Genomic DNA, 10,333 nt, shown 5'->3' on the forward strand with positions numbered 1-10,333 from the left:
AAGTATTAAATTGATTTTTCCTTGAGTAAATTTTGCATTACATTCAGTGGGGGACATTCAAAAATATTATTCTCTAGGCCCCTTCGGGCCCCGGAACAGCCGGCGCCAGTTTCTGTCGGGCAGCCAGACCTAGTTGGCGGATGCCATTTCCGGTCGCTGGGTCGTGGCTTCCGGTTTCTCTCTGCCGGGCGCATGGTGGCGGGGCGATGCGGCCACTGACGGAGGAGGAGACGTGTGCGCTCTTCGAGAAGCTCACCAGATACGTGGGCGAGAACCTGCAGCTGATGGTGGACTGGCCCAACGGCGCTTACTGCTTCTGCCTGCACAAGAACCGTGTCTATTACCTCAGCGAGAAGATCCTGAAGCTGGCCACCAACATCCCCCAGGAGAACCTGGTGGCCATAGGCACCTGCTTTGGCAAGTTTACCAAAACCCAGACGTTCCGGCTCCTTGGATTATCTTGCCCCCTATGCTAAGTACAAAGTGTGGGTAAAGCCTGGTGTGGAATAGTCCTTCCTTTATGGGAACCACATACTGAAATCTGGCTTGGGGCGATTTACAGAGAGCACAGCCCAGTACCAGGGAGTGGTGTTGTATTCCATGGCTGATGTCCCCTTGGGCTTTGGAGTGGCCGCCAAGTCCACTCAGGAGTGCCGGAAGGTGGACGTGATGGCCATTGTTGTTTCATCAAGCAGACATCAGGGAGTACATATGCCACGAGGAGACACTGACTTAACTGAAGGGGCAGGAGGCTTCAAGGACTTCTTGCCTGGGATGGGAACCAGAGGATCTGACTGGAACTGCCAACTGGTCTCTCTCCATCTTTCCATGCATACCTTGGCTGGCCTGGCTGTGCAATGTCTGGGACGGGGGTGGGGTGGGGAGACAGGCCACAGATATGTCTGTCTGGTGTTATTCAGTGCAGTAAGAACTGTGTCTGTTTGTAGGCAAGCAAATTGCCGCCAGTCTGACTTCTACAAAGTAAAACTCTGTTTTAAATTTAAAAAATATTATTCTCTATATGCAGTATGAATTGGTACAGTCCATTGCACCATTTTAGGACTCTACCACCTTATACTGATTTATGCATAGTTCCAATCTAATTTCACCTGCCTTATCCTTAGAAACTCAAATCATTCAAATGTAGCCATTCCTTATTCATACAGGTAGGAGTTCATGATCAGATCCTAGGCCCCTTAAATAAACGAAATCTGTTTTTAATTCTGTGGGAAAGTTGGAGACACTGACGGAATGAAAGACATTATGGAAAATAAAGGTCTATTGTTTGATAATACTAAGGGTTTTTTTTCCAATTCACCTATACAGCTGCAATGAATTTTTGCCACCCTATGCAGCAATCCTTATAAACCAAAGATAGTAAGAGCATCCCTTTTAGTATTCTCCTGCAGAATTTTTTTTGGCAGTTTATTTAATTACTTACTGAAAAATATTGGTATCATTAAGCCATTCCCCGGTTGTCCATAATAATAATGGATTAAGCAAAGAGAACGAATAGAGAACAGAAATGTATATGAGCACATAGTAAGAGCCCTGCTGGATCAGAGCAATAGTCTACCTAGTCTCGCATCCTGTTTCCCACAGTGGTCAACCAGATGCTCTTGGAAGGCCTCTGAAAATCAGAGCTGGATTTTATGTACAAACTCAGTAAACTACAGTTTAGGGCCTCAGATTATGAGGGGGCCTCTAAACACAAGAAAATTACTGATAATGACTAAATTACCATTTCTGGTATTGCTATGGGGCCTCTTAAACTTGACATAGTTTAGGGCTTCAGCATGTCTTAATCTGTCCCTGGGTTCCGTTCAAACATCATGGCGAGTAGCTATGGATGGACATATCTCCTGCTTTACCTAACACTTTCACGATGGTCTAGAGAGTACATTCAGATATCAGAGCTAATGAAAGGCACATCTTCATAGTGTCCTTCTACTGTTCATCATAAATTATTATCACAATCCACAAACTATTTAAACTGGCATACTAACAAGGAAGTTTGCTGGCAAACCAGTCCGGTAGGAGGTCACTTCAATCCTAACTCGGAAGCATTTATTTCAGCAAGGCTTGCCTGCAAGTGGATAACCTGTGTTTGTCCTACTGAAGTGAGAAGGGATGAGCTGGCCTGGATAATGAGGCAAGCAAGCAAGACAATAGATGCAGTAACTTTTAGATTAAATGAGGCAGCCATTGACCTTAGTAAAGCACATTAGATCTCCTGCCCAGGTTCTTAAAGAGTCAGGCAGTGATTTGGACCCTCAAGAGAATAATATTATTGGAACAGCTAACTCCCCCCATACTTTCATGCATTTCGCACACTTCTTCTAGTTCAGCTTTCTGTGTTTTCTTGCTTATTGCTCTTCACAGTTCTCACAACAAAATAAAATGAATGCTACATCAGGGAAGGCTGAGTGAATTGCCTGTAGGGAAATGACCCATATGAACAGGGAGAAAGGGACCAATTTACATCAGTCTAGAAAGACGTGGTTTAGGAGCAAATTGAAGTGTTACCAGAAGTTTGGGGAGCGGTTTTTTTTTAAGTCCAAATGAGGAAAACAGAAGGAAGCATAAACTTTGAAAAGTTAAATAAATTTTAAATACCCTAATAACAGTGTAGGTCAAGAGGGAATGTTGGTGTAACCAGCTATAAACATAAAAATGAACAATAAGAACATTTTAAAACAATGTACAAGTAGGAAAGCTGCCAGACTGCCAGTGATATTAGAAGCACTACAATGAGATCCTATGCACAGTTTCTCTCTAGTTGAAGCAGGAGTTACTCTTCATAGTCTGCACTGCAAAACACTGAAGAAAAGCTAAATGAGTTATTTGTGTTAGAATTCATACAGAGCACCCATATTCACAGAACTGGTAGCCTCTATTTATGTGCTAAGCACTGCTCTAATTTCAGAGGTAATAAGGAGACAGTGCCAAATTTTAAAATCAACAGTTTGTGATTCCATTCAATCAGAATCTTGATTTCAGCAGTTGCAGAAAATACTGCTTTTGATGGCTTCGCTCCACCCCAAGTCAACAAGGTAGAGAGCCTAAGTGAGAATTTCAGCGGCAACCCAGAAAACAGTGAACCAACATCAGAATAATTTTAGCGAATGCTTTCTTGAACAATGCTCCTAGAATGTTTGGTAGACAGGCAAAACAGAGTGCAGGACAAGGCAAGGAGCCAGACAAGGGGGGTGGAGTGGATCCTTAAAAGAGGGGGAAATGTATGCCCCCCCCAAAAAGAAACAAGAGCTTCCTGATTTAATATCCCCCCACCCCAAGTGTATGTTCTGTTATTTCTTACTGCATCTTTCTTCAGCATGCTTTATAGCACACTGCATCATGCCAAACTACTTACTTCAGGTGGTTTTATAGCAGCTGATTCAGGAGCTAGGTGCACACTGCTTCTAGGCAGTAGCCAGTTGCTATTTTCCTCTCAAGGACTCAGCAGCCTCAAAGACAGGCAGGATAAAGATACGTGTTTTGTTACTTGATTGTACCTGTATAACTTTTACCCTGGAGCTTCCAATTATGTCTTGTAAATAAATAATTCCCAGTTAAGCATGGGTTACATCTGCTGTTATCACAATACAGTGGGTTGTATCCAACCAGTGGTGAAAAAGGGTTAACCCTAGCCTTTAGTTGCAGCCCTAAGAGCCCAGACTAGCCCCATCTTGTCAGAGCTTGGAAGCTAAGCAGGGACGGTACTTGGATGGGAGATCATCAAGGAAGACTGGGGCTGCTATGCAGAGGAAGTCAATGGCAAACCACATCTGCTCATCTCTTGCCTTGGAAACCCCATGAGGTGGAACCTCATGGGGTTACCATGAGTTGGTTGCAACTCAGCAGCACACTTTACGTTAACCCTTTTACCACCAAAATGACTAGGCTGAGGATCATGGGGCCTGTGTGGATAGTTTGGGAACTGTAGTGAGCTGGAGAGAAAAAGCTGTCTGGATCCAACCCGATATGTTCTGCTCACAAAGACAAGCATCCTCCTCTTTTCATCCTGCCGTTTGAAATAGCATCCGATGGGAATTCACTGTCTTGTGCTTTTAATTTCATTTCAGAGTTTCTAAACTCTAAATTTACTTTCAAAGGTTTAATTAGCCAGCTCCTCTCTATTGTGTGCATGTACCAGCTCCAAAAGGCTGGGAAACAAAAATAAAGAATGTGTGGGTTTTGGCATTGAGATTAGCCATGCTTTAGTAATCGACAGTGCCAAACTGTTTCTTATTAATGGATCATGCAAGCCCTCTGCAGTCACTTCACCCCATCCCCCCAGTCTGCCACTTTCCCAACATATCAATAGCAAATGTTCTGTGAAATGCAACTTTTTCTGATGGAGCCCACCCTGACTTTTATGATGTGATCTTAAGCCTCCATCAAACGTTAGTATCAGATGGAGTAGAGCCTTTCTGTTGTTGCTAAAGGGGGGGGGGGATCTATTTTAAAAAAACAAAGACATATCTTAGAATATATAGTTTAACAAAAGTATTCTGCAGAAGGCCATCTGCATGCCCTTTTAGACTGAATTAATGGTGGGCTTGTCGCAAACAAACACAGAGTGACATGATTGAGGAGCTTGGTGACTGATTCTTCCATCAATGCAGCTGTTTGCCATAGATGGCATGTTGTCTCCACACAGGGGCAGGTCCATAATGAAGTAAAGTGAGGCACTAGACTCGGGTAGATGATTGTGAGGGGGTGGCAGCCTCTGTCATTTACCCTTGCCTTGCTACCTGGAGCTGGAGCAGGGAGAGGTCTTTCCATCCTCATCCCCTTAAGTGTCTTTAAAAACCATGTGGTATGCTGCATATGCACAGCTGGGTGTCTTCATCTTCCTAAGGGGGGGTCTGTGGCTCAGCAGTAGAGCAAGCAGAAGGTCCCTGGTTCAACCCCTGGCATCTCCAGTTAAAAGGATGAAGTAGTAAGTGGTGGGAAAGGCCTCTGCCTAAGACACTGCTAGTCTGAGTAGACAATACTGACCTTGATGGACCGATGGTCTGATTCAGTATTAGGCAGTTTCTTTTGTGTGTGTGTGTGTGTGTGTGTTCCCTTCCTCTCTCCACAACAGACACCTTGTAAAGTAAGTGGGGCTGAGGGAGTTCAGTGAGAACTGTGACTGACCCAAGGTCACCCAGCTGGCTTCATGTGAAGGAGTGGGGAAACCAACCCGGTTTGCCAGATTAGAGTCCATTGCTCATGGGGAGGAGTGGGGTATCAAACCCAGTTCTCCAGATTAGAGTCCACCGCTCTTAACCACTACACCATGCTGCTTCTGTTTTATGAATAGTTTTTACACTACTTCTGTCTAATGGCTATCAATCTATATATATTGAGACAGAGACAGAAATAGACATTAATTGTAAGTCGCCTCAAGCAGGACTCTGAAGATGCAGCATAGAAATGTTCTAAATAAATAAATAAAATTGTTTTAAAATTAGAAATTATGGCTATTTAATTTCATACTATCTGGGCTTCTTGTATCGATAGCTTGTGAAGGTGAGTAGATGAGTATAGTTTATTTTGAGAACTCCTACAAAAACTGACCAAGAGTGATGCTTGGGGAAACAAAAGTGAATACCATAGAATCAATAGAGGCTAGAATTATCAGTGTTCATGGATTCACAGAGTCATTTTATGAGAGCTCTATTGGACCAACCTCAAGTCTCTGAAAAGTCATCACCTATAATACTAGCTGTCATAGGTTGCTTTTTAATGTACCCCATCACTTCCTTGCATTTCCCCTTCACATTACCATTAGTTAGTAGTCAGCAGTTCATAAATTCGAGAGATTAACCCTGGACCAAAGCCTGTGCTTTAGGGGTCACTGCCATGAATTGAATGGTAGGATCGAGATCTCTCTCTCTCTCTCTCTCTCTCTCTCTCTCTCTCTCTCTCTCTCTCTCTCTCTCTCTCTCTCTCTCTCTCTCTCCCTCCCTCTCCCTCTCCCTCTCCCTCTCCCTCTCTCCCTCCCTCCCTCCCTCCCTCTCTCCCTCTCTCCCTCTCCCTCTCTCCCCCTCTCCCTCTCCCTCCCTCCCTCCCTCCCCCCTTTAGGGGTCACTGCCATGAATTGAATGGCAGGATCTCTCTCTCTCTCTCTCTCTCTCTCTCTCTCTCTCTCTCTCTCTCTCTCTCTCTCTCTCTCTCTCTCTCTCTCTCTGGATCTGATGTGGGGTTGTGGTTCTGCCTCTGTGTAGAAATGTCTACCTGTAAACAATGCAAATACTGCAAACATGCCATGAGTCATCAGTGCTCTCTCCTTTACAGCACAAGCAAAGCACTACACCGGAACTTTTTACCACTTGGGGAAGCGGGGCACATGTAACTGTTTTTACAAATGGAAAAAATAGCTATGAGAACTTTGAAAATACTCTTATATCTCCTTGCACCATCAAATACATATACATCTCAATGTGGAAATTTTCATGATCCTAAAAGAAACATAGAAGACCCCTAGGCGCAGAGTGGTAAGCTGCAGTACTGCAGTCCAAGCTCTGCTCACCACCTGAGTTTGATCCCGGTGGAAGTCGGTTTCAGGTAGCCGACTTAAGGTTGTCTCAGCTTTCCATCCTTCCAAAGTCAGTAAAATGAGTACCCAGCTTGCTGGGGGTAAAGTGTAGATGACTGGGGAAGACAGTGGCAAACGACCTGCAAACAGTCTGCCTAGAAAATGTGGGGATGTGACGTCACCCCATGGGTCAGTAATGACCCAGTGTTTGCACAGGGGACTATCTTTACCTAAAAGAAATATACGACATTTATTTTCCTCTTACAGTTTCATCAAGGCCAGATTATAGTGTAAATATGAACACCCTAATACACAATGGCATGATGGCTATGAATAATTCCATGCTCCAGGCATAAATTATCTATTTGTTTTTGTATTCAGCCTTTCCTCCAGGCACCTCAGAGTGGCATACATCATTGTCACCCATTGTTGCCTCCACAACAACAACCCTTTGAGGTAGGATAGGCCAAGATAATCTAGCCAAAGGTCACATGGTGAACTTCTTGGTTGAGATGGGATTGGAACCTGATTCTCCTCACTCATCTAACCCTCTACCTAAGAATACAAGAGTTGTTTTGCAGCAGCGAAAAGATCTAGAAGGTGTGTAAGCCTTAGTCATTTCCTTTCACTGGTACAGACAACTAGGAAATGCATCCGGGTGGAATTAGCTGCTGACATCCAACTGAAAAACCAATTAGGAATGCCTGCCTTCTACTAAAGATGCAAACCACTTCCTTGAAATATGTTCATCGAAATGTTTATGACAAGTGAGGAGAAACGTTTCCAAGGTATAGCATCCAAGTGGATGTCAATGACCGTAGCTAATCATACTGGCAGCTTTTAAGGAAAACAGTGAATCAGTAAAAAATATTTTATTAGTCAAGGCTAATGATTTTGTTAGGGGTAATCTCAAGGAAATTTTGTGCCCTGACATTCTGAATCAGAGACTTGCATAGTTAAACAGCCCTCCTTCACAGGACCCCCAACAACTTCCTTCTGCATAGTGAAATGATGTTGAATATCTTCATTAACAATTTGGCCAATGTCTCCAGTCTCGAGGATATAATTTAATATAACTCCTTGGGATGAGTTCATTCAGGAATCCTTTGGGGAGGACTATTGTGGTGGCCAGGAATGTTGAGGTCATTGCCTTTAAGAGGGAGTAAGCCTAAGCAGGTCTACTCAGAAGTAAATTTCATGTTCTTCAATGGGGCTTTTTCCCAGGAATGTGTCCATAGAATTGCGCTGCTTTAGTGTAGTCCTGTGCTGAATTATTCCATTGGAATTATCTGGAGTAACTCTGCATAGTATTGTGCCATAAGACTCATGAGGAGGTGGGTGTTACCACCCAAGAGGAAGTGACTGCTCTAGGAAGAGAAGAGACTTCCCCATAATGAGGTTTCAAGTAGAACTTTCCAGGCACTTGAGGGACCAACAAAATCATCCTGGGAGTCTGACATTATAACTTGTTGGCCATATTTTACATGGATGATGGGCTGCGAACTACATTGTTTAAACGGGCCTGTTTATTTAATTCTAATCTCACTTTATCTTCAGGAGCTCAAAATGGTTTACACGGACAAAATGGTGGTGGAAAGTGCCTTCAAGTCACAACTGTCTTATGGTGATCCCACAGGGTTTTCAAGGCAAGAGACAAACAGAAATGGTTTGCCATTGTCTGCCTCTGTGTAGTGACCCTGGACTTCCTCGGTAGTCTCCCATCCAGGTACTAACCAGGGCCAACCCTGCTCAGCTTCCAAGATCTGAAGAGATTGGGTTAGCCTGGGTCAAGGACAAAACAGTGTAGTAAACTATAGCATGAAATAACAGCAACATTTAATTCGAAGCGTGTGGGGTTTTTTTTCTAAATGCTCAAATTATTCCCATAGAATTATCAGATCCCATTCCATAATTTAATAGTTTTGTTAAATGAGATGTTTTACAGATACCCTGTGAGATACTCTGTGAGAAAGGTTGCTACTTTTTGTAAAATTTTGGTCCTCCTCAAAATTTCTCTGCATTTCCAAATTCTCATTGAATTTAGGATTGCTTGAACAACAGCTGGTTCAGATTGGGACTTGATCACCAGTCGTGGTCAAGTGGCTGATTTTTCGATGATCAGTTCAACTGCTTGCAACTTGTTTGTGGCTGATTAAAGGATTGCTGTACTCTTTCCTTCACAGCATAATACAGCATGCCTGGCTTTCACACATGCACATTATTACACAGTTTAATGGAGCTCTCTGCTCCCCTCAGTACTGCATACCACTTTGTTCCACAGTCAAAACATGGCATTATATCAATCACCAAGCACATAAATAAACTTCAGGGAAAATAATTCCATTTGCTTTTACTATCTGTATTCCTTATTGATGGCAATAGCTACTAATCTGTTTGGATCAGGATGGTTTCATGTACACGTATTTTGGCAAAGCATCATGGCAGCTGTAGTTCATCCCCCCCCCTCACACACACACATTTGTTTTTCGTGTCTTAAAAAATAAAGTTAAAATGCACCCTCAATGTGCTGGATAAAAAAAATCTGCAGTACAATCCCTGTAAAGGAAGAGAGAGTGTTTTAGAAAAGTCTGTCCTTCCACAAGGCAGCCAATTGTATCAAGAACAAGGACTGCTCTTGCTGCCTGCCTTTACACGTTTAAGCAGATGAACACTAGCAAGCACCACTTATATGCAACTGCAAACCAGTTTGCAAGTTGTTCAAGCCATTTGCTGCTGAAACAAACAAATCTGGGAAATAGCTCCCCTTGATTGAACCAGGTAAACGCGACTGTCAAATGAGTTTGCTGCAAAATTCATGGCATCCCTAACTGCATAGCACTTGAAGTGGCTTTGGGTGGCACCCCTGAGAGGTGCAAAACAATATATACCCTCTGATATATTTTGCTAGTCTTATTAAACCTCTTTTCGCTTCCCTCAAAATCTCTCAATTGTCTTGCCAGAGGAAGAACCTACAAATGCAATTTGAATTTACCTCTGTGTAGAAGTTTGGTGGAAGCAATTCTATGTAGAATATTTCCCCCCAAAGTTAGCTGTGTCATGTACTGCTGTGTCTTTTTTGGCAGGTTATTACACAATGACGTGGACCATTCATGTTATCAACTTCAAGATAGAGTCTGCCGTTCTCCCTCAATTACAACTAATTTCCAGGCTACAGAGATCAGTTCCCCTGGAGGAAATGACAACTTTGGAGAGCAGAGTATGGAGTAGATACCATGTATACAGTATACCAATGAGTATAGGAGAAACATAAGTCCTAGAGAGGCATCACTCTGGTATCACTGTCTGATGTCAATCACAGAGGAATTCCACCCTCCCCAGGTACCACCTCAAATCTCCAGGAATGTTATAGCTGGAGTTAGCAACCATAAATAAAAACCTGGGAAGTGTTACAAACTCTTAAAAGCTAGGTAAAATATTAAAGACAATTCCAATCATGTAGACAGCTAGAGCTATGATCTGGGAGGGCTGCAGTTCAAACCTTACTTCTACTCAACAGTTTAACAGGAGGCCTTAGGCAAATCATTTTCTCTCAATGTTAGGTCCTCCCCTCATCGGCAATACTGGGACAGCAATACCAGCCTACATTGCAGGGCCGTTGTGAAGACTAGTTCATGCGTACAAAGGACTTTGAACTCTGAAAGAGCTACACAGATAGATAGATAGATAGATAGATAGATAGATAGATAGATAGATAGATAGATAGATAGATTAGATAGATAGATAGATAGATAGATAGATAATTTATTTACAGCCCTCAGCCAGATAAAACAAGATAAAACATGA

General features: G+C 42.9%; 1 pseudogene; it reads left to right on the forward strand.

Annotated features, from left to right (window-relative positions):
- Positions 1 to 206: 206 nt before the first annotated feature.
- Positions 207 to 811, forward strand: LOC130482971 (60S ribosome subunit biogenesis protein NIP7 homolog; annotated as a pseudogene).
- The last annotated feature ends 9,522 nt before the right edge of the window (positions 812 to 10,333 follow it).

The sequence above is a fragment of the Euleptes europaea genome, chromosome 9 (assembly GCF_029931775.1).
Source record: "Euleptes europaea isolate rEulEur1 chromosome 9, rEulEur1.hap1, whole genome shotgun sequence".
Lineage (NCBI taxonomy): Eukaryota > Metazoa > Chordata > Lepidosauria > Squamata > Sphaerodactylidae > Euleptes > Euleptes europaea.